A 23618-nucleotide genomic window follows, 5' to 3' on the forward strand; every position below is an offset into this window, starting at 1 on the left:
CAGGCAGTTGATAGAGCTGGGCAAGTTGTATGGTGTATATAGAGGCATACTTCTGATTTTGACAAAATGACAAGAGAGGAGGCAAGCAGTTACCAAAGAAAGATGTTAATTGATTGGAACATGTGACTATTTTGCCTTAAGAACATTTGGGGGAGCAAAGTCAGGGCAGTAAGCAGTTCTAGTCAAACAGTGACAGTGGCATAGGGTGGCTAAGTGAATCTCATGATAACTGTGAGCTGCGCAGACCCTGTGAGACTCTGGTAGACCATCGTAGTGAATGTGTTGAAATCATTACTGACTCTTGGTGCAGTTTTAAGTCTGTTAGTTCCTATAATGTATCCCTAAGATTCTAATAGTTTTAAAGTTCCTGCACCCCTGAGAAAAAGATGAGACTTCCTGAACCAGGATTCTTTTCTTCTTTTTCCTAAGTCACTTTTTCTCATTTCTTGAATCAAATACTGATATACTCCTTGCTTAAACTACAATTCATCCAGTAATTTTCTAGTTATTTTCAACTTCAAGTCCTAAGCAATCTGTTACAAAGATTGCTCTGGTAGACAGAACCCTTTATAATTTATGTCTACTTCATCTACAAGGGTCCTTCTGTACCACTGAAAGGTTAATTCTTAGAAAAAGGCTGGCTCACCATCAGATGGCAGTATAGAGCGGCCAGCAGGCAGGCCCAGGTTGGTTCTGAGCCCGACTTGGGCTGGGCCCAGCGGGGGGAACTAGAGGGCCAAGGAAGCTGCTTTGCTTTTTGTTTCTGAGAGTGCCTTTCTGAAGAGGAGGCTGGACATGACTTAAAGCAAGTCCCCTACGGTAACATCTGAAGTTGATAAATGGGAAAAAGGGAGATGATTCCTGAAATGTACCAGCCTCAGGTGGTTAGGGTGCTCCTGGCTGCCTCTCTCTCTCTCTCTCTCTCTCTCTCTCTCTCTCTCTCTCTCTCTCTCTCTCTCTCTCTCTCTCTCTCTCTCTCTCTCTCTCTCTCTCTCACACACACACACACACACACACGCACACACACACACACACACACACAGAAAGAGCAGAGAAAGAAGAAGAAGGAGAAGGAGGAGAGAAGAAAAGAGAAAAGACACACACGTTGTATCAAGGTCAAGTGAGATGAACAAGAAGCCAGAAGACAATTGTGACTGGTGGGGGACCACAGACAACAGCTCAGCTTTGAGGCCACATACCTTGGCATTGCATTTTCCATCCTTAAAAGGGTCAAAGTGCCACTGGAATAAATGGTAGGTTGGGTTGTAGCATATTGTGCCTTTTGATATCCCCTGTTGTACAGAGAGATAGAAAATATTAAAGATAGATGACATTTACAAAAGCTGCAATCCAGTGACATGTTTTACCCAAGGTCACTTAGTTAACTAGTGGCAGCAGTATTAGCAACTTCACTTGTCCTAATTATCAGTAGTCCATCCTTTACAAATCACAAAAGCAAAGGAAATTTGATATTTTTCTGCCAAACAGAAAAGACATTGAAAGAGTCTGAAATTTACTCATTCTTATTTTCCTTAATTAATATTTTGGCTTGTGAGACACAATTTGGGAGTTTAGGGTATCATCTCTGATTATAGATCTAGTAGGTTAACAGAGGAATCGATTAATGTGCCACAGAATTCCCTCAGAAATTTTATCCTTAGAAGATACCTCAGCAGTTATACATTGCTTTCTAAGCCTTTATTTTCTTCTAAGTAGGAAGTCTAAAATAGGGCAGCAAGTGGCATAGTGTTCTGTGTTTCAACTTTTCTTATCTTCAAGAAAAACCTTTTATGAAAATGCAGGTAAAAAAGGTAAAATAAACTTGGAAGAGATAGTAAGCATGCTAGAATAGTCTTTCCTACTTTCCAGCCATGCTGTGTCTATGCATCCAAAACATTCCCAGAACTGTACTGGAGGAATGTGAAAGCCTTCGTATGGTAGAAGAAAAAGAGCTCTGTGGTCAAAAACATGTGGAGTCAAATCTTGCTCTGTGACACAGATTATGTAAATTTCTCCTGAGCTTCAGTTTCCTCATCTGAAATATATGAATAGCATTCATATGATAAAGTACTGAAGATTAAATGAGGCACATACATAAAGGAGTGCTGGGTGAATACTGGACCTTAAAATTGTTGAAACTGGAAAATGATGATTTGATGATTGGAATTGCATTCTGCAGTCTAAGATAGATCAACTCACTTTTAGGGTGGATGTGCTTTTGTTCTGTCAAGAACTGCTTGTCTGGTTGCTTATAGTTATGTAGATAGAAAGTAAGCAGAGTTCCATTTTCCTGGAGGGAGACTTAAGAGTACATTTTAGCCTTGTCTAGGACCTAGCATTAGAAACTAAGTAATGAAATTAGACAGTGTTCCCTTCCCCTAAGAGTCTTGAGAACTCCTAGGAAAAAGAGATATAGACAGTACCTCTTCTCTAGTGTCACACTGAGAAAAAGATACTTTGTTAATATTGTTCGTTCCTTGGGAATGAGGACCAGAGTGAGGGGAGAGGCTAGGTGGTCAGTCCTCTGGAAAGGTATGGTGGCCTCTCACTGGCCCACACAGCTTTCCAGCACCTGTTACTCACTGGGTCTTTCCCCATGGCTGTTGCAGTGGACAGAACTAGCCTTGGAGAAGATTTGTGATCTGTGAAGCTTCCTGGGCCCTTGTCAGTTCCAGGCCAAATCAGAGTGTCAGCATCACTGGAGAGAGGTCTGTGGCTGGGCCAAGGAAGCTCCTGGGCCACGAGACACTAGGCCAACTTTAGCAAAGATCTACATCACAAGTTGAATCAATAATCGTGCTTGAGTGCCCTGGTACACGTTAAAATACAATATGAAATCATGAGTGTCTCTAGCTGCTTCCTTACCAAGTCCCCAGGAAGACTATATGTGAAACAGATCTGGTACTAACATTTTATACCTTTTTATGAAGTATCAATTTAAATTTTTCATGCATTAGAAAATTCGGGCTAATGCTCAAAAAGGAAGATTCTCATAAAATATAACTAATGAAATGTGGTTCTAAACAGATTTCAGTAACACATCTTCCAGCCTGCCTAGGGTCCCTTTTAAGGAAACGGTTTTCTCTGATTATCAGCAAACTATGAAAAACCATGACTGCACTGCTAGAAACTCACCACTTCTTTCTTTTTCTTTGACCCAGAAACTCTTTCTTTTCCCTTAGTCTCTTAAAACCTCTATTAGTGACCATTTTGTGATGGTGTCTTTGTAATCTCCCAATTCTGGCTCTCAAGTGGGAAAAAAAGGCTTATTGGCGAGCCCACAGGGGTCTGGAAAGGCCGTTCCTTTCCCAGCTGGCCAGGAGAGCCGGAAGCCAGAGAACGCTGTCCACAGGCTGTCTGGCGAGCGTAAAAGAAGAGGGGAGGAGGAGGCTTAATTCCTAGCTGGCTGAACCTCGGAAGGTGGCCTCCTTTCCCTTTGGCTTGTGAAGCAGAAGAGAAGGCCAAGAATCCTGGCTTAGTTCCTGTCAGCTTGTCACCTTGTTTGTGGGCTTGAGGAGTGAACTGAGTTCTGGAAGATACTTGAGGGCTGCTGTCTGGACAGACTTAACAACTGATCCTTGAGGAATATGGACCTTCCCTGTCACCACTGGGGTCAGAGTCTCTTAGCCAGAAGCCTCTGTCCTTTCAACTTAGGGGAGAAGTGTATTGAGGAGTAAATGGCCTAATTAGTTATGGTATGTTTGCTCAACACATTGGGGATCTTACCTATTTTCCCATGAAATTGCTGTAAACATAAAATGCAAACAATTATAGTCCTAAGCATCTCAAACCTCATTGCATATATTGAGGAGAACATGGCATTAATTCTTTCTGAAGCAAATGTTACATGACTCCAAAAAGTCATTGTAAAATATGATTTTTCTCAAATATACTGGTATGATCTCAATGAAATGCTCACTTATGCGGCATCACTCTAGTAAACATTGGCTTTATTAAAACCATTCAATATCTAAACAACATGACACATGCAAAAATGTACTAAGTCTTAATCATTTAGTTTCCCCAGGGCATAAGAGTATTTCTTTACAGCTTTATTGAAATTTAATTGATTGACTGCATATATTTAACATATACAATTTGATGAGGTTAGAATTTGCAAATACCTGTGATACCATTACCATAATCAAGGTAATAAACATATCCATTACCTCCAAGTTTCCTTATGACCTTTTGTTTTTTTGCTTTTGTTTCTCTTTGGTGGTAAGAGTACTTAACATGAGATCTACCCTCTTAATAAATTTTTAAGTGCATAGCATTGTATTGTTAACAATAGGCACTATGTAGTACAGCAGATCTCTAGAACTCATTCATCTGGTATAACTGTAACTTTATACCTTGGACAACTACCAGTTTCTCCCTACCCCAATCCCTGGACAATCACCATTCTGTTTTCTTCTTCTAGAAGTTTGACTATTTTAGATACCTCATGTAAGTAAATCATGCAGTAGTGGTCCTTCTGTGACTGGTTTATTTCACTTAGCAACATCCTCCAAGTCTATCCATGCAGCACATGATAGGAGTTCCTTCTTTTCAAGGGCTGAATAATATTCCATTATAATACATACCACATTTTCTTTATCCATTCAGCCATTGATAGACATTTAGTTTGTTTATTTATCTTGGCTATTGTAAATAATACTACAATGAACATGAGAATGAAGATACTTTTTGAGATTCTGGTTTCAATTCTTTTGGATATATACCCAGACAGGGGATTGCTGGATCATATGGTAGTTCTATTTTTTATTTTTTGAGGAACTTCCATACTGTTTTCCATAGTAGCTGTACCATTTTACATTCCTACCAACAGCATACAAGGGTTCCAGTTTCTCTAAAACTTCACCAACACTTGTTATCTTTTTTTTATGATAACCATTCTAACAGTTGTAAGGTGATATCTCATTGTGGTTTTGATTTGCATTTCCTTGATGATTAGTGATGTTGAAAATTGTTTCATGTACCTGTTGGGCATTTGTATGTCTTCTATGCTTTTCCCACTTTTTAAAATTGGGCTATTTGTATTTTTGCAATTGAGTTGTAGGATTTTCTTATGTATTTTGGAAATTAATCCTTTGTCAAGTGTATAGCTTATAATTATTTTTGCCTATTCCATAGGTTGCCTTTTCACTCTGTTGATTGTTTTCTTAACTGTATAGAAACTTTTTTAGTTTGATGTAGTTCCACTTGTCTATTTTTACTTTTGTTGCCTGCGCTTTTAGTGTCATATCCAAAAAATGACTGCCAAGACCATTGTCATGAAGTTTTCTCCTGTGTTTTCTTCTAGAAATTTAAGAGTTTCAGGCCATATGCATTTAAGTCTTTAATCCATTTGGAGTTGATTATGTATGGTGTAAGATGGAGGTCCAATTTCATTCTTTTGCATGTGGAAATCCAGTTTTTCCAATACAGTTTATTGAGACTTTCCTCTCTTCATTGTTTATTCTTGGCACCCTTGTCAAAATTCAGTTGACCATATATGTGTGGGTTTACTTCTCAAATCTATTTTGTTCCATTGGTTTTTATGTCTATTTTAATGCCAGTACTGTGCTGTTTTAATTACTGTAGCTTTGTAATATATTTTGAAACTAGGATGTCTAATACCTCCATTTTTGTTCTTTTTTTCTCAAGATAGCTTTGGCTATTCTGAGACTTTTGTGGTTCTGTATGAATCCTAGGATTTTTAAGTTCCATGTGAATCTTAAATCTATATGAATCCTATGTATGTGAAAAATTTTATTTGACATGTTTATAGGAATAACATTTAATCTGTAGATTTCTTTGGAAAGCATGGTCATTTTAATAATATTTTAATAGAGTATTGAGGCAAAGACAGTAATACTCAACAAATATTTCCTTTGTTCCCCTGCATTCCTCAGCTTTTTTGCAATTAGGCAGGGCACTGTGACCAATTCTGAAAAATGACATGTGAGTGGGAGTGATGAATGTGTCACTTCTAGATTGAGGGAATGAAAGATCATATGCAGTTTTTCATGATTTTATAGCATGATTTCATAGCATGATTTTATGGCAATTAAGCAGACATGTTTTCTGGATGGCATAGCTACATGGTGATGGAGTCTCCCTCAACTTAGATACCTGAGTGGCTATGTGGAGCAGAGTCCCTGCTGTCCCTGTGTAGGACATAAAATATGAGCAAGAAATAATCTGTTGTCACATTGTTAGATCACTGAGATTTTGGGCTTAGTTTGTACATAGCATAGAGGACCTTATCCTCACTAATGCAAGTGCCAAACAAGTAGTGAGCACTTCCCTCAAGTGGCTCAAGGTGATGCTGCTAAATGGTGGGGCTATAGTGAGTGTTTGTACAGAGTTTGGTTAGAAAAAAGAGAATTTGGGGAGAATATCTATGTCATAGGATGGTGACATTTATGCTAGATCTTGGAGATATGGACATATTCTAGGGAGAATATTCAAAGCAAAAGCAGGGGAATGGTTATCTATTTGATATGTTGAGGTTTCATTCATTCATTCATTCATTCATCCATTTAGTTGTACTCTCAGTACTGGCCATTAGTTGAAACATGGATTTCATGAGACAATTGGCAGAGAAATGAACTGTGAAAGGTATTTAGGATCAGGTTGGGAGGAGTTTTGTTTATCTTGCTAATTTTAAGGTTGTATTTGAGGAGAACTGTAAATGATCTTTATGGTCCTAAAAATAGGCTTTTATTTGATGAAAGTAGAGGGACTTAATTATTGTGCTCATGTGTGAGGAAACTGAGACTTTGATATACATTATTTTCAGGTTCAATTAAACACATTTCAACAGTAGAGCTTATAAACAGCATAGAATTATATACTATTTCTTTCACTTATCTATCAACTTATCTACAACCTCCCTCCACCTGTTTCCTCAAAAAACAAAACAAAAACAAAAACATAAATCCCATATAAAAAAACTGAAGTCATTTTAGAGACAAACAGTGGTAATCAGGGTAGGGAAGCATTGAAATAGACTAGAACTAACACACTCCAAGCGTGCTGTCTAATTTAATTCAGTTGTTTTATTTTTTGCCCATGGACTCATCTCAAAGTAAGACAACTCCTGCTTTGTCTCTTAGATATCCTCCTGACTCCAATTCATTCATGTTCTTAGTACCCCCTCATTTTCCTCCTTTATGGAGAGGCCTTGGGCAGATGATATCTTTTAAGTACAAATCTATCTTTCATCCAAAAATATGTTGGCACTTAAAGGAAGAGGAGATAGTAATAGTCACTATTTATGTAAAAAGGTCATATTGTATGATTAAAGGTTCATGCTATGGGAACAATGTAGATGAAAAAGAAAACTCACATTTTATAATGTGGAATGTATTTTATTTTCCCTAGAATATTAATTCACTTAACCAAAATTTATTGCCTAGAATTATAAACTAGATATTTCCAAAATTTCAGGAAAATATATCCTTTCCCTGGAATTGATTACAGTACTTGGCTTTCTATTCCTCCAAAAAGATGAGTGTTTTCAAACACTATATGAACTCTACAGGAATCAGCACATAAATTATGTTATCAGTCCTGTCCTAATAACCTGGGTAGCGTATGCAATGAGGAACCCCTGGGTACTAATGACACTACCTTCTTGGCTTTACTTGGATGGGGTAACATGTTTAAATTGCCTTTCCATAGCTACAGAGCTCACAGGTTCAACCCTGGCCAGCTTTCTGTCAAGTGCTACCACTAGTCTGCAGCAGAGAAAGATCACACGACCTGGCATAACCCATTTTCACCACAAGAAGAAAACTCAAGTCACAAATTCCAGTAACTGAGAATTAACATCACCATTTTATATGGGAGAAGAACATGTTACCATCATTGCAAGTAAATGTAGTCTATTCTTTATCTTAATAAGCAAGATAATTATGTTGGAAGTATTTAAACAGCCACAGAATTAAACATTTTTTACCAATAATTTTTCCTTTTTTTTGTGAAGTAATGCAGTAAAGAGCATCTAACCAACCACTCTTTATACATTTCATTTTCTCTATATTGCAGTTGGCTTTATTGGTAAAGCTGACCAAAAAGATAATACTGGATAAACTGTTTTTGTGCTAGAGATTGTGATGTAATCTAGTAAACTGTGGCAGCTACCATATTGGCTTAGTCTCCTCATACCTCAGCTCTTTCTATGTAAATGCCCGATCAGGTGCTCATAAAAACTGAAATTATGACCTTCATTTTCTGTGGCTTGAAGTTAGAGCAAAAGTGTTCCATCAATAAAATCTTCAATGGTTTTTCGATCCTCATAATATCACCCAGCAATTCTCTCCTTGAGTTGAGATAATAGCAGCAATTAGGCAGCTTTTATTTCTCAACCCCTTTTAACTTTTGCTGTCTTATAAAGGAACACACTGCATATATATGTGAACACTATAGAGAGAATGCTGGCCAGTGTCAGAGCAGGGAAAAACAATTACCCCATTCATGAATTATCCTTTATTTTTTACTTTAGCCCAAAGGTTAAATGTGAATGTGCTTATTGCCTCGCTTTCTATTTTGACCACATGTGAAAGCTTTGATGGAGTTCTGCAGAGTAAGAAAAGGAAGATTTGTGAAAATCAAACACACTTGCATTTATTAATGGTCACTAATGGCATGTAATTAAAGTAATTACAGGAAGGCAAACAGACAATTAACTTGTTGAGAGTGTCAAGGAAGGGCAATAATAGAGTTTAAAGTTCTTGTCTGTCTCGTTCATCTTTAAGTCGCACAAATATCATAAAGAAGGACTGATGCTAATCAGAAGGGTCAGGCTAATATTAGACCTTTATGAAGCAACCATGGAGTCTGTAAGAGAAAAGCAAAGAGCCAAGGGCAAGCTGCTGGGGTAGTGTGGGATGAAAGGAAGGGAGCTAGAATCAGAGCAACCTTCCCGAATGATTGTGGCTTTCTTGGAGCTTTGACAAGGATTAACTCAGCAGGTGGCAAACAAAGAATGATGAACATATAATCCTTTCTTCTCCATCATTCTATGTGCTTCAAAGTGTGAACCACATTCTTTAGCCCCAATTAGCCTTGGGCAAAAGTCATTTCAGGCATGTATTAATTTTATGTTACCAGGTAGGTTATAAGCTCTTATGGGACAAAACTTTCATTTAAGGAATCCTCTATGTGCTCTGCAATGCTCAGTACAGAGCTGAGCATCTTTTGATGAGTAGGAATGTCTAGACATTGTCCCCATTCCCAACTTGTTTCTGTATGCCAGGTTCGGTGAGGAGCAGGCCTGATGCTAAGGACTCAGAATCCTCTCTCAGGTATTGAGATTGGTCTTTTATGAATCCTATACAGAGCCACTGACACACAAAAACTTTGCTGATAATACTAGTAAATGTGTACACATCAATCATCTTTTATGTACTGCACACTTTATTCTTATCTCTCTGTAAACACTCTATGAATTTGTTTTATGAGGGGTGGGAAGAATCTGACTTCTATTATGTCTATGTAAAATAAGTTGAAGATTTAGAGTAGCAAGTGACTTGAAAACCAACCTTTACGATGAGTAAATTGGGAGTTTTTCTATATTAACTGAATGATTGCAATATGCTAGGTCCTGGGGCCATTTGCTGTCAGAGGAGTTCAGGGATAGACAAATGCAAGCAGTTTGAAATTCTGTTAAGTCATACACTGAGACATTTCCTAAATTCATTATTTTCTTATCATTGTTATTGCATTGTCTGTGTTCTTTGTCATTCCTCACCCAGAGGAAAGCAATGCTTCAAAGCAGTTTTCTCCTCAATTCTCTCTCTCCCTGTCTCTAATGTATTAGATGTACTTCCCCTATCTTATAGGTACATCCTATTTAATGGGTAACTGATCATATTACTGTCCCACTGAAACACCTTCAATGGCCCTCCATGATCTACATAACAGAGTCCAACCACCTTATTCTGACAGTCATGATTACCCACAAGCTGGCCTTTTTTAAATGATCCCCCATGACTCTGCCTCACATCTTACGTTTCAATTAAATAGCACTCTTCGTGTGTCCTGTAAATGCCTTGAGCTGTCTCACATCCATTCCCTGGCTTATGCTTTCCTAATTATTTTTCCATACTTCAATTCTGCCTTTATATCAAGACCTATCTCACATGTCACATAATGACACACCTTTACCTAATTTCTCTCTCTGTCCTCCATTTGTGCCTTGGAACTCTGAAAGTTCTTTTATGTACTTGTATATATTTATTTCTAGATCCAGCTCATCTCTGTAATAACCACATAACATTCTTGTTATGTTAACTTTGTCCCACTTTTCACTGCATCTTCATAGTGAAAACAGAGTAATTTAAACACACTTTCCTCATCCTCTCTTCCTTTACCTAGTGAACTCCTACTTAACTATGAGGACCCAATTTGATTATCATCTTCTGGTGAAAGTCCTTCTTAACCCTTCAAGTCTGGGTTAGGTGTGCCTTTGTGTTTTCTCATTGCCCTTTGTTTATACTTTCATCTTGGATCTATATCATCATAATGAAAATTTCTAATTATAGGGCTGCCACCATTAATAGACTCAAAATTCCCACGGAACTATCTAGTTTAAATTCCCTGAGCCTTGAGAATCATAGCTACCATATTGGAGGTACTCAGTACATTCTGAAGGACTCATTAAAGGTTCAAATTTATGATGCTTTCCTGATAAAGCTAGAGACAGTAGATGAGGACAGATTAGATAAGATTAGAGAGCTCCTTCTGAGGTGAGCAACTACAAAACACTTTCAGTTTTCAGATTCTAAAATTATGTTGAGCCTGAGTTTTGTCATCTTGAACTCCACAGCCAGCCCCATTTACAGCTACAAAATAGCTCTGTACTTAAGTGCATGAAGAGGTTAAGTACCTCCAGCAGATTTGTAAAGGGTTTGGATGGATTCTAGAGAGAACCAAATGTTTGAAACTCTTAAGTTTTTTAAGATACTTGAGCTCTAATTATTTGCACTGGTACATTTCCCATGGTCCTTCTCTTCAAACTGGCATTGACTGTTCCTCAGAATTTGACATCAATGGATACAAGCCTGTTTAAACTGATGACCAATGCAGTTTCCAGACACCTGCCCTGAAGTATGGCTGATGCCACTCCAAGTAACTTCCAACTTGCAAATCTACTGAGCTCCATTACTGAGTGTGTCTGCGGTGCTCTGGACAGGAGGGAAAGGTGGGCCAAGTAAAACTGAACTCTCCAATCTTCCTGAAAGATAGTTCAAAATAAAAATCATGAATATGTTCATGGAGCTACAGAAAAATATTCAAGACCTCAGGGAGGAATTCAAGAATGAGATACAAATTTTGAAAAATATAGTATCTGAAATGAAGCATACAATAGAGGGATTTAAAAGCAGATTAGATGAAGTAGAGGAGATGGTAAATGAAATAGAAATTAGAGAACAGAAAGACAAAGAAGCTGAGGCACAGAGAGTAAAGAGGATCTCAAGGGATGAAAGAATATTAAGAGAACTGTGTGACCAATACAAACAGAACAATATTCTTATAATAGAGGTACCAGAAGATGAAAAGAGAGAAAAAGGGATAGAAAGTATCTTTGAGGAAGTAATTGCAGAAAACTTACCCAATCTCCCAACACAAGGGACCCAAGGAAGACAACACCAAGACATATAATAATTGACATGGCAGAGATCAGGGATAAGGACAGAGTATTAAAAGCAGTCAGAGAGAGAAAAAAGATTACATGCAAGGAAAACCCATCAAGCTATCATCAGACTTCCCAACACAAACCTTATAGGCCAGAAGGGAGTGGCATGATGTATTTAATGCAATGAAGCAGAAGAGTCTCAAATCAAAAATACTCTATCTGGCAAGATTATCACTTATATGTGAAAGATGGATTAAATAATTTCCAAATAAGCAAAAGTTAAAAGAATTTACCTCCCACAGTCTCTACAGTGTATTATGGAGGGACTACTGTAGATGTAAGTGTTCCTAAGACAAAATAACTGTCACCAGAATCAATAAAACCACAGTAAAGAAATTAATAACTAAGCAAATGCAAAATTAAAACAACTACCCAAAGTCAGTCAAGGGATAGACAAAGAGTACAGAATATGACACCTAATATATAAAGAAAGGAAGAGAAAGAAAAAGGAGGAAAGAAAAAAGAATCTTTACATTGTGTTTGCAATAGCATACTAAGTGAGTAAAATTAGACTGTTAGATAGTAAAGAAGTTACCCTTGAACCTTTGGTAACACGAATCTAAAGCCTGCAATGGCAATAAATACGCATCAATAATCATTCTAAATGTAAATGGTCTGAATGCACAAATCAAAAGACATAGAGTCAATGAATGGATAAAAATAACAAGATCCATCTATCTGTATGCTCCCTGCAAGAGACTCACTTCAAACCCAAAGACATACACAGACTAAAAGTGAAGGGATAGAAAAAGATATTTCATGCAAATAATAGGGAGAAAAAAACAGGAGTTGCAGTACTTGTATCAGACAAAGTAGACTTGAAAACGAAGAAAGTAACAAGAAACAAAGAAGGACATTACATAGTGACAAAGGAGTCAGTCCAATAAGAGGATATAATCATTATAAATATCTATGCACCCAACACGGGATCACCTACATATGTGAAACAAATACTAACAAAATTAAAGGAGGCAATAGAATGCAATGCATTCATTTTAGGAGACTTCAACACAGCACTCACTCCAAAGGGCAGATCAACCAGACAGAAAATAAATAAGGAGGCATAGGCACTGAACACATTAGAACAGTTGGAACCAACAGACATCTACAGAACAATCCACCCAAAAGCAACAGAATACACATTCTTCCCAAGTGCACATGGAACAGTTTCAAGAATAGATCATATACTAGGCCACAAAAAGAGCCTCAGTAAATTCAAAAAGATTGAAATTGTACCAATCAGCTTCTCAGACCACAAAGGTATGAAACTAGAAATAAATTGTATAAAGAAAATGAAAAATCCCACAAACACATGGAGGCTTAACAACGTGCACCAAAATAATCAATGAATCAATGATCAAATAAAAACAGAGATCAAGCAATATACAGAAACAAATGACAACAATAATTCAACACTGCAAAATCTGTGGGATGCAGCAAAGGCCATGTTAAAAGGGAAGTATGTTGTAATATAGGCTTACCTCAAGAAAGAAGAACAATCCCACATGAACACTCTAAACTCACAATTAATAAAACTAGAACAAGAAGAACAAATGAGGCCCAAAGTCAGTAGAAGGAGGGACATAATAAAGATTAGAGCAGAAATAAATAAAATCAAGAAAAGTAAAACAATAGAAAGAATTAGTGAAAGAAGGAGCTGGTTCTTCCAGAAAATTAACAAAATAGATAAATCCCTAGCAGACGTTTCAAAAAAAAAAAAAAAAGAGTCTCCACACATAAATAGAATCAGAAATGAGAACAGAAAAATCACTATGGACACCACAGAAATATAAAGAATTCTTAGAGAATATTATGAAAAATTATATGCTAACAAATTGGATAACCTAGAAGAAATGAACAATTTTCTAGAAAAATACAACCTTCCAAGACTGATCCAAGAAGAAATAGAAAATCTGAACAGACCAATTACCAGCAATGCAATTCAATTAGTAATCAAAAACCTACCTAAGAACAAAACCCCTGGACCAGATGGCTTCACTGCTGAATTTTATCTAACATTTAGTGAAGACCTAATACCCATCCTCCTTAAAGATTTCCAAAAAGTACAAGAAGAGGGAATACTTCTAAACTCATTCTATGAGGTCAGCATCACTCTAATACCAAAACCAGGCAAAAAAACCACAAAAAAAGAAAATTACACACCAATATCTCTGATGAACAAAGATGCAAATATACTTAACAAAATATTAGCAAACCGAATTCAAAAATACATCAAAAAGATCATCCATCATGATCAAGTAGGATTTATTCCAGGGTGCAAGGATGATACAATATTTGAAAATCCATCAACATCATAAACCACATCAACAAAAAGAAGGAAAAAAACCACAGAATCATCTCCACAGATGCTGAAAAAGCATTCGAAAAAATTCAACATCCATTCATGGTAAAAACCTTCAACAAAATGGATATATAGGGCAAGTACCTCAACATAATAAAGGTCATATATGAGAAACCCACAGCAAACATCATACTTAATAGTGACAAGCTGAAAGCTTTCCCCGTAATATCAGGAACAAGACAAGGACGCCCACTCTCCCCACTTTTAGCTCTGGAGGTCCTAGCTATGAAATCAGAAAACACAAAGATATAAAAGGCATCCAGAATGGCAAGGAAGAAGTTAAACTGTCCCTGTTTGCAGATGACATGATATTGTAATAAAAAACCCTAAAGAATCTACTCCCAAATTACTAGATCTAATATCTGAATTCAGCAAAGTTGCAGGATACAAAATTAATGCACAGAAATATGTTGCATTTCTATACACTAATGTGAACTAGCAAAAAGAGAAATCAGGAAAACAATTCCATTAACAATTCCAGCAAAAATAATAAAATACCTAGGAATAAACCTAAACAAGGAAGTGAAAGACTTATACTCTGAAAACTATCCCATTCTCATGGATAAAAAGAAGTAATATTGTCAAAATGGCCATCTTGCCTAAAGCAATCTTCATATTCAATGCAATCCCTATCAAAATACAAACAGCATTCTTCAACAAACTAGAGCAAATAGTTCTAAAATTCATATGAAACTAGAAAAGACCCCCAATAGCCAAAGTAATCCTGAGAAGAAAGAACAGAGCTGGGGGGATTACATTTCCTGACTATAAGCTCTACTACAAAGCCACAGTAATCAAGACAACTTGGTACTGGCACAAGAACCAGACCCACAGATCAATGGAGCAGAATAGAGAGCCCTGATATAAACCCAAGCATATATGGTCAATTAATATACAATAATGGAGCCATGGATATACAATGGGGAAACAACAACCTCTTCAATAACTGGTGTTGGCAAAATTGGACAGGTACGAGTAAGAGAATGAAACTGGATTATTGTCCAACTCCATACACTAAAGTAAACTCAAAATGTAAGTCATGAAACCATAAAACTCATAGAAGAAAATAGGCAAAAATCTCTTGAATATAAAAAATGAGCAACTTTTTCTGAATATGTCTGCTCTGGCAAGGGAAACAAAAGCAAAAATGAACAAATGGGTCTACATCAAACTAAAAACCTTCTGGACAGCAAAGGACATCATCAGTAGAACAAAAAGGCTTCCTACAGTATGGGAGAATATATTTGTAAATGACATATCCGAGAAGGGGTTAACATCCAAAATATATAAAAGACTCACATGCATCAACACCCAAAAAGCACATAACCCAATTAAAAAATGGGTGGTGGATATGAACAGACAATTCTCCAAAGAAGAAATTCAGATGGCCAATAGGCACATGAAAAGATGCTCCTCATTTCTAATTATCAGGGAAATGCAAATTAAAGCCACAATTGGATATCACCTCACACCAGTTAGGATGGCCAACATAGAAAAGACAAGGAACAATAAATGCTGGCAAAGATACACAAAAAGGGGAACCCGCCTACACTGCTGGTGGGAATGTAAATTAGTTCAACCATTATGGAAATCAATATGGAGGTTCCTCAAAAACTAAAAATAGAAATACCATTTGACCCAGAAATTCCACTACTAGGAATTTACCCAAATGAAACAAATCTCAGATTCAAAAAGACATATGCATCCCTATGTTTATTACACCACTATTTACAATAGCCAAGAAATGGAAGCAACCTAATAGAGGGTATTATGCTCAGTGAAATAAGCCAGGTGTAGAGAGATAAGTACCAAATGATTTCACTCATCTGTGGAGTGTAACAACAAAGCAAAAATTAAGGAACAAAACAGCAGCAGACTCACAGAGTCCAAGAAGGGAGTAGCGGTTACCAAAGGGAAGGGTGGGGGAGGGTGGGTGGGGAGGGAGGGAGAAGGGGATTGAAGGGTATTATGATTAGTATACATGGTGGGGGGTGGATCATGGAGAAGACAGTGTAGCACAGAGAAGGGAAATAGTGACTCTGTGGCATCTTAGTACACTGATGGACAGTGTCTGCAATGGGATATGGGGGGGCACTTGATAATATGGGTGAATGTAGTAACCACATTGTTTTTTATGTGAAATCGTCATAAGAGTGTATGTCAGTGATACCTTAATTTAAAAAAAACGAAAAAATAAAAGTAAATCTATGAGTTTATGAGGGATTATACTTGGGAAGGCATCCCATAATGACAATACCTGTCCCCATGAAAAAACAGAATGCTGTCAGGATGGCACCTGAATCTTTCTCAGCACAGCCCTCTAGGACACATCTACCAAACCATTTGAGTTAGGAAGGGAGATGATGGCTAAATGCTGTTCTTGTGTTAGGCTCTGATATAACGTGGACATACGGGGCAATAATACAGAATTCATGTAGGATGCAGGATGACGTGGACATAGAGGATGAGGAAAAATGAGGAAGGGGAAATGACTGAAAATGTAGAAATCCAAGAGACTACAAAGAGTTGTTTCAAGAATATAATAGAGAAATAAGAGATAAATTCTTGTTTTGATAAGAAAAAGTTATTTATTAAACCATTAAGTTTAGGTCTAGTTAATGTAATTAGGTGGATAGAAATGGCATAGAGAGAGGATGAGATATAATATTTGGGCTAATAACTTTATTCATACAACATTTTTAATAAGTATATTTTGAGCAATTGCTCTGTTCCAGTTATTTTTTTGGACTGTTTGACATATATCAGTGAACAAGCCTGGGATATAAATTCTAGTAATGAGGGGAGAAAGAGAACCAAAATAGGTACAATAAACAAGCGTATAGTTTGTCAAAAGATAAGTACAGTAAAAGAAATAAATATATGTAGTAGCATACGAATAATTGGGAATTCAGGGGGCACACAGGGAATTAGGAGTCATTAATTTATAATCCTCACTATTTGACCTACTGCCAGTATATTTTTCTAGGTCAACTACATACTACTTGAGAAATACTAACAATTAATTTTCTTACCTCTGATCATAGAGACTCGCTGGCCTTAAACCCTCAGGCTGCAGAGGTATGCTAGGGATTTTTAGAACAAGGTTGATCATTTTGACTCTCATACTTTCCTTGTTGCCTTCCAGCAAAGAAAAAAATTCAGGTAACCTTCCAGTGGTTGAATAGGATGGAACATTTGCCCTACTGAATTCTTTATTTTACTCCCATGGATAAATTTATGCTCCAAAAGATAGTGATGGCATATTGCTTGATTTTTGTCCACTCAGGACACCAGAGTCTTAACTGTAATAGTCAAGTATAGCCTATTCAGATTTCTGCCTATTACAATAAATAGATGATATTTTTACTTAAGGACTTTTTAAAGACCATGGAAGGATTTGTTGAAGGATTAAAGCTACTCTCTGGAGTGGGAACTATAGATTTTAACTTTCAATTACCATGAGGCTACTTCTACTATAGAATGTCCATAAATATCACTCAGCTGTGTTCAGATTTTCATCTTCATCTCTTCTCAGTAAGGACTTGTTAAAATCTCTCAACTCTCATGGTGGAGAAATGATATCTATTCTGGCTTACTCTGAACTCTTCTCTTTTGTTTCTGTTTCCTGGGGCCTCTTTGGTTTGCTGCTATATCTTTGTTTTTTCAAATCCTTGTTTCTGATTGCTGTGGGTTTCTAATTTCAGGATCCTATTGATAGTTCTTGGCTTCCTATCTGCAAAAGCTCAAAGTTTACTTCACATTGAACCTTTGCAAAGATTTTTGTTTTGTTCAATAAAATGCCGACTGCCTGCTTTACATGTTAGCCTCATAAATGGCTTTGGTCTACTTGCTTGGCCCTGCACTCTTCTCACACAGGAGGGATCCCTCCTCTTTCCATTCTTTTTGGCATAATCAGCATTTTCTCTGAATTTTATGGTGTTCTAAGCATACTCTGGCAGCAGGAAAGGTATTTTCAGTCTCTTTTTGGCAGTAAGAGTCATCATTTGCCTGGCACCAAGCTGAATACATTCCCTACTGTGTAGTGCTTTGACATTGTTTCAGCAGTAGCAGTGCAGAGGTACTTCTTGTGTAGCACCATTAAATATCCCTGCCCCATCAACAGTCCTCCCGAGACATTTCCTGTGCAGCACTGTTGAAATTCTTCCCTATCAGTAGCAATGTGGGGGTACTTCCATGGCACTTTAGGGACACATGCTATGTAACATCATTATAATCCTTGCACCAAGAGGAGGTGTCATGTGGGGATACTCTTGGTTTTGATTAAATATTTTATTGTAGTGGCCCCAGAGAAACTCAAGATCCTTATTATTTATTTCATTTCCAATACTGTTGATGTTCTTTACAAGCATATAAAACACTATTACCAGTTAGTTGATGAATATGATATTTTATTCCCTGTCACTAACTCAAGTCATGGATACCCAGGCATGGAAATTATGGAATCCAGTCAAGTTTAAGGCCCTAAATAATCTCTGAAATTGTACAACCTTTCAAGAAGGAAGCAAGACCTATACTATTTAAATCCTGAGTGTTTTTTATTCTATTCCTCATTCCTTAACAGTAAAAAAATAAATAAAAATTCAGTTTAAACCCTATCACTATCAAAAGAGTAGTCAATTCAAAGGGTAGTTTCAAATTGTGCAGGTTCTGGAATAAGAGAAAAGAATACCATGTGATTTATTTGGGATCGATCTTGACTGATTGGTTTGAAATATTGTTTATTAAGCCTTGTTCATTTATTCTTCAAAGACTACAAGGATGGTTGCATATTACCCTGGACAAACATATCTTAGAATAATGTAGTGGTTTGTGAATACTTACAAATATTCAACCTAGAGAACACTTCTAATTGGAATTTGTGTGGATGTGACTTTTATTCTATAGAAGACATAGATTCACCACATTCTTAGATGACATAAATGTCATATCTGTATCACTGTGACTAAACTGAGTAAGATTAATTATGTGATCAAAATCTGAGTCACTCTGACCTGCAAAGGAGGCACAAGAGAGATCAATACTTCTAGATACACTTCAGAGTAATGGGTTACACTGAATGAAACTGACCAACATTTTTTAGGGTCAGATCCATGTTTCTCAGGGTATCTAGCATGGTCTATTTTTGGAGAAATGGTTAATACCTTGGAAGAAAGAATAAATACAAAATGACCACAGTTAGAGAGAGACATAACCCCGACACCCCCCCCCCACCCACCCAAAATCAAAGGAAGGTTATGAGGAACAAGTACATAATACATTTTATGGAGTGAAATACTTTGGTTCAATTATAATAAAAACCTATACCAAAGAAAGTCATACAATATTTAACCCAAAGAGAGTTTTGTCCGGTTCAGGTATGTTGTATATCCAGCGTTCTAGAATAGTGTCCTTAAGTTGGGTCAGCTTGACCACTGTCCAGAGCAGGTGACATGAGGAGAAAAACAAAGCAGAAAACCCGAGCAAGCTGGTCTGTAAATCTTTCATGAGCATGGCAGATGGGCATGGCACTGAGCCACAGTGCCAGGAATGTGGCGCTGCTCTCACAGTGTACCCAACATTGTGAGCTCTTTCCTCAGCCACAGTTACAAGATAGAAGACAATATTGTTTTCCAAAAGGAGCCAGAAAAATTCAATCCACAGGGCCAACAACACTGTTTATCACTAGTCCACATCATTGGACTGTGTTTGTGTACAGATGAAAGGACAAGATTTCCAAAAAGCTGCTTTGTCGTGAAGCAAATTAAGGCAGTGGGTAGAGGCCAGGTAGGAGGGTGGTGGTTGGGAGACATATCCAAAATATCCAATAGAAGCCAAAGTCTGAAAGAAAGCTGAAGTCCATAATTATGGCTGCTGAGAACATGGAATTGTTAGTGAACAGGCATAAGAACTAATTTTAGTTAAAGTATTTTAAAAAATACTAGGCAAAGTTGCAAACAATATGAGATTATGAAAAGGCAGCTGTAGTCAATGTTCCCAGTAATATTTTCCATCCGGGTACTGAGTGAATTTGTAATATGCAACTTATGTCAAGAAAATAAACAGATGTGCACCACAAACAGGAACAACAATGAAGAACTCTCAGATTTTATGAAGATTGCACTTTTGATGTTGATTCTACTGGTGAGTGGGTATTATAGGAAAAGGTCTCCTATTTGTAAAGTTGTCTTCTGTTTAGGAAGATGAAGATACTGATATGCTCCAGCTATCCAAAACGTTTTGAGCTCTTTCTAGTGGCCCTGTGCCGACTCTGAAACACCCTTTCACCATTCCCATTGTGAGCTCCAGTGTAAGGTTGCCAGACAGCTGGCCATGCATGACAATGAAGAAAACAGGCCTACCAAAGAATCACATCTGTTACATTGGCCTTGTATGCACCCTGCTGAAACCAGCTTCTCCACCTGGCCAAAGACACGGGTGAGTACAATTATACTTTGATGAATTTTTGATGTTAAAAACTCTCTATGACTGAGTTTGCATGTTTTTATAGGAAAAATAGTTTAGACTAGAAATTTAATTGATGTCACTAACGCTAAATTTATACTACCAAGGACTATGAATATATTGCATGGTTTAAAAAGCCCTTCATAATTTGTCCCCTATAAACTTATCATCCTTATTAGCCCTGCCATTCCCTAAGCATCCTTAGGGATAGAGCCATATGCACAATTTGACATTCCTATAACACACCATTATTTTTAAATAAATATTTATTGAGCAACTACTATGTAGCAGAGATAGATCCTATTTTTACAATGGTCCATGCCATCAAGTCTAATGGACAAAGCAATATTAAAGAAACATACAAATAAATATTTAAATCAAAGTGTGACATATTTATATAAGTAACCCATTAATATATTCTCTTTGTAAAGACAACCAAACTATATAGGCACATAGAATCAAAACATAAGTGCCTAGGTTAGCCAACACCTCCAGGTACAAGTGAAAGAGGCCAAATCAAATTAAGAAAAGTGAATTTATTGGTTCTTGTAACTAGGAGATCCAAAGATGGACTGGCTTTAAGCCACAACCAGTCAATAAACAGCTAGAGGCAAAGACTCAAATGATTGGCCATTCCCCCTCTTTCTCCCTTTCCATTTCCTCTCCTCTCTCCCCTCATTTCCTCCAAGTCGAGGAAGGCAGGGATTGGGAAGATGAATTCAGAGAGCTGAAGGGAAATCATATTTACACTGGGAGAGGCCCTAGAAAAGAGGATGCTTTCCTCTCCCAGTGTCTGTATGTAAAATCTCAAGGAAGTACCCTGATTGGGGCTTTTAAAGTCATATGACCATGCTTATCAATCTCTGTGATTGAGTATATATACTGTAATGGGCATACCCACAAGAATCTTAGAGAAAGGAGAAAGAATAGTTTCCTAAAGGAAGTAGAGGAAATGATAACTAATCAGGTAACATGTGTAGATGCTCCTCCTTCCAACCTTACTCACTAAACAGGTCACCACTATAGAAGTTAGCTTTTGCTTTTCTAAGTCCGTGTCCACACATTTCTAATGCACATGTATATATACATTTATACATACATCTGTGCATATACATGTGCAGTTTTGTGTATGCATATGTGCACATATACACACATATGTATCTATATGTATATATGTATGTATACAGCTTCCTTTTTTAAAAATATGAATTAGATTACATATATATTGTTTTATAATTTTATTTGGCATTATGTATTGAAGACTTCCATGGCACCTCATTCTTTTGCATGCCGAAAAATACATCATTGTAAAGATATATGATACTTTAATCATCCCCCTATTTATGCATATATAGGTTATTCCTAATTTTAGTTCACAATGCTTCAGTGAACATCCTTTATGCACATATGCAAGTATATCTCTGATATATTTATCTGACAATGGTTGCCTCGTCTGTGTTGCTTATGAAAGTTATTTCGGCCCCAGTTTTAAAAATACATTATCTTGTGTATTCTTCTAATATTTATCATAATTTTACTTTTCATATTTAGCTCTCTTTCCTTCATCTGAGTTTTGAGGAATGGTTAGAGGCAAGAATCTAAATTGCCAGTCACTTACCTCAGAACCATTTACAGAAGAGTTGATCCTTTTGTGGCTGATCTGAGTGGCTACCTCTATTAAATACTCGATCTCTGATATGTGTGCATCAAGCCTCTCTAGTCTGTTCTATTGGCCTTTTTATACTCCTGAATAAATCATTTTTTTCTTTTTATTTCTGTCATTACTTATTACATAAGTAATACATAATATTTTCTTTGCATATGGTTGAAAGAATATAGAAATATCCAGAGGACACATGAAAGATCCCTACTTCCCATCACTACTCCCCCTACCTTCCTCCTGTAACTGTCAACATTTGGGAGATATTATTCTGTTTTCTCATGAATTTCCATATACACATGAAGTTATATAAACATATCTGGTTTTGTTCTTTTTAGTAATAAAAATAATATCATGCTATACATACTATTTCAACTTGCTTTATCACTTAACACTCCGGGAGATCTTTTCATATAGGTGCATAGTCAGACCTTTTTTTTAAAAATGCATAAGATTCCATAGTAGGCATATACTATGAGATATTTATCTACCCTCTTCTGAAGACATCATTTTAATTAATGCATCTTTATAATATTTAGATGTGTAGGGCAGTGGTAGGATAATTTTTATTTGAAGATAGAAGAAGAAAGCCTGAGACCTGAGAAGATACATAGTTATCTAGAGAAACAGTGGGAGGAAGAACAGCCCCAGCGGAAGCACCAAAGTGCAGAGAGGCTGAGCATGCACAGCGCGGCCTGGAAGAAATTCTGAACAAAGGCCTTTGTGGCGAGAGCACAGTAAGTGAAGCAGGGGAGGAAGGGAAACGAAGACAAGAGATAGACAGGAGTCAGGTACTTAAGTTCCTGAGGGCTATCTAAAAGAATTATATTTTACTTTAAAACAGTAGAGTCATTGAAAGATTTTAAGCATGGAAGTGACATTCTGTAGTGGGTGAGATTGTGGTCCCCAAAAAGGTACATCCAATTCCTAACCCTAGGTACCTGTGAATGTGACCTTCTTCAGAAAAAGGCCTTTGCAGATACAATTAAGTAAAGTGGGTTGCAAGAAGCAGGCAGCACTGGAAGCAGCCCCTGTGCAGAAGGAAGGCAGAGATGGGGTGACGCAGCCACAAGCCAAGAGGCGCCTTGAGCCACCAGAAGCTAAAAGAGACAAGGAAGCATTCTCCTCTGGCATCTTCAGAGGGAGCATGACCCAGCCCACAGCTGGGTTTTAGACTTTTGGTCTCCCGAAGTGAGAAAAGAAACTTAAGCTATTTTAAACCACCAACTTTGTGGTACTTTGTTATCAGCCCTAGGAAACTGACATGCATTGCTTCCCCTATCTTTTTATCTGTTCACTCATATTTTCAACAAATGTCTATGAAAAGTGTTTACTATGTATTAAAACTGTTCGAAGTCCTGGGGATACAGCAGTGAATAAGAAAATAGACAAAAAAAGTCCTTGGGTTTATAAGCTTATATTGCCTTAACAGCACATCACCTATC

At 37.1% G+C, this 23618-nt stretch overlaps 1 protein-coding gene across 2 annotated transcripts in view; it reads left to right on the plus strand.

Moving 5' to 3' along the window:
• SEMA6D (semaphorin 6D) overlaps nucleotides 1-23618 on the plus strand; it is a 624450-nt gene that overhangs the window by 291088 nt on the left and 309744 nt on the right. The window lies entirely within an intron of this gene.

This window comes from Manis javanica, chromosome 8 (assembly GCF_040802235.1).
Source record: "Manis javanica isolate MJ-LG chromosome 8, MJ_LKY, whole genome shotgun sequence".
NCBI classification, from domain to species: Eukaryota; Metazoa; Chordata; class Mammalia; order Pholidota; family Manidae; genus Manis; species Manis javanica.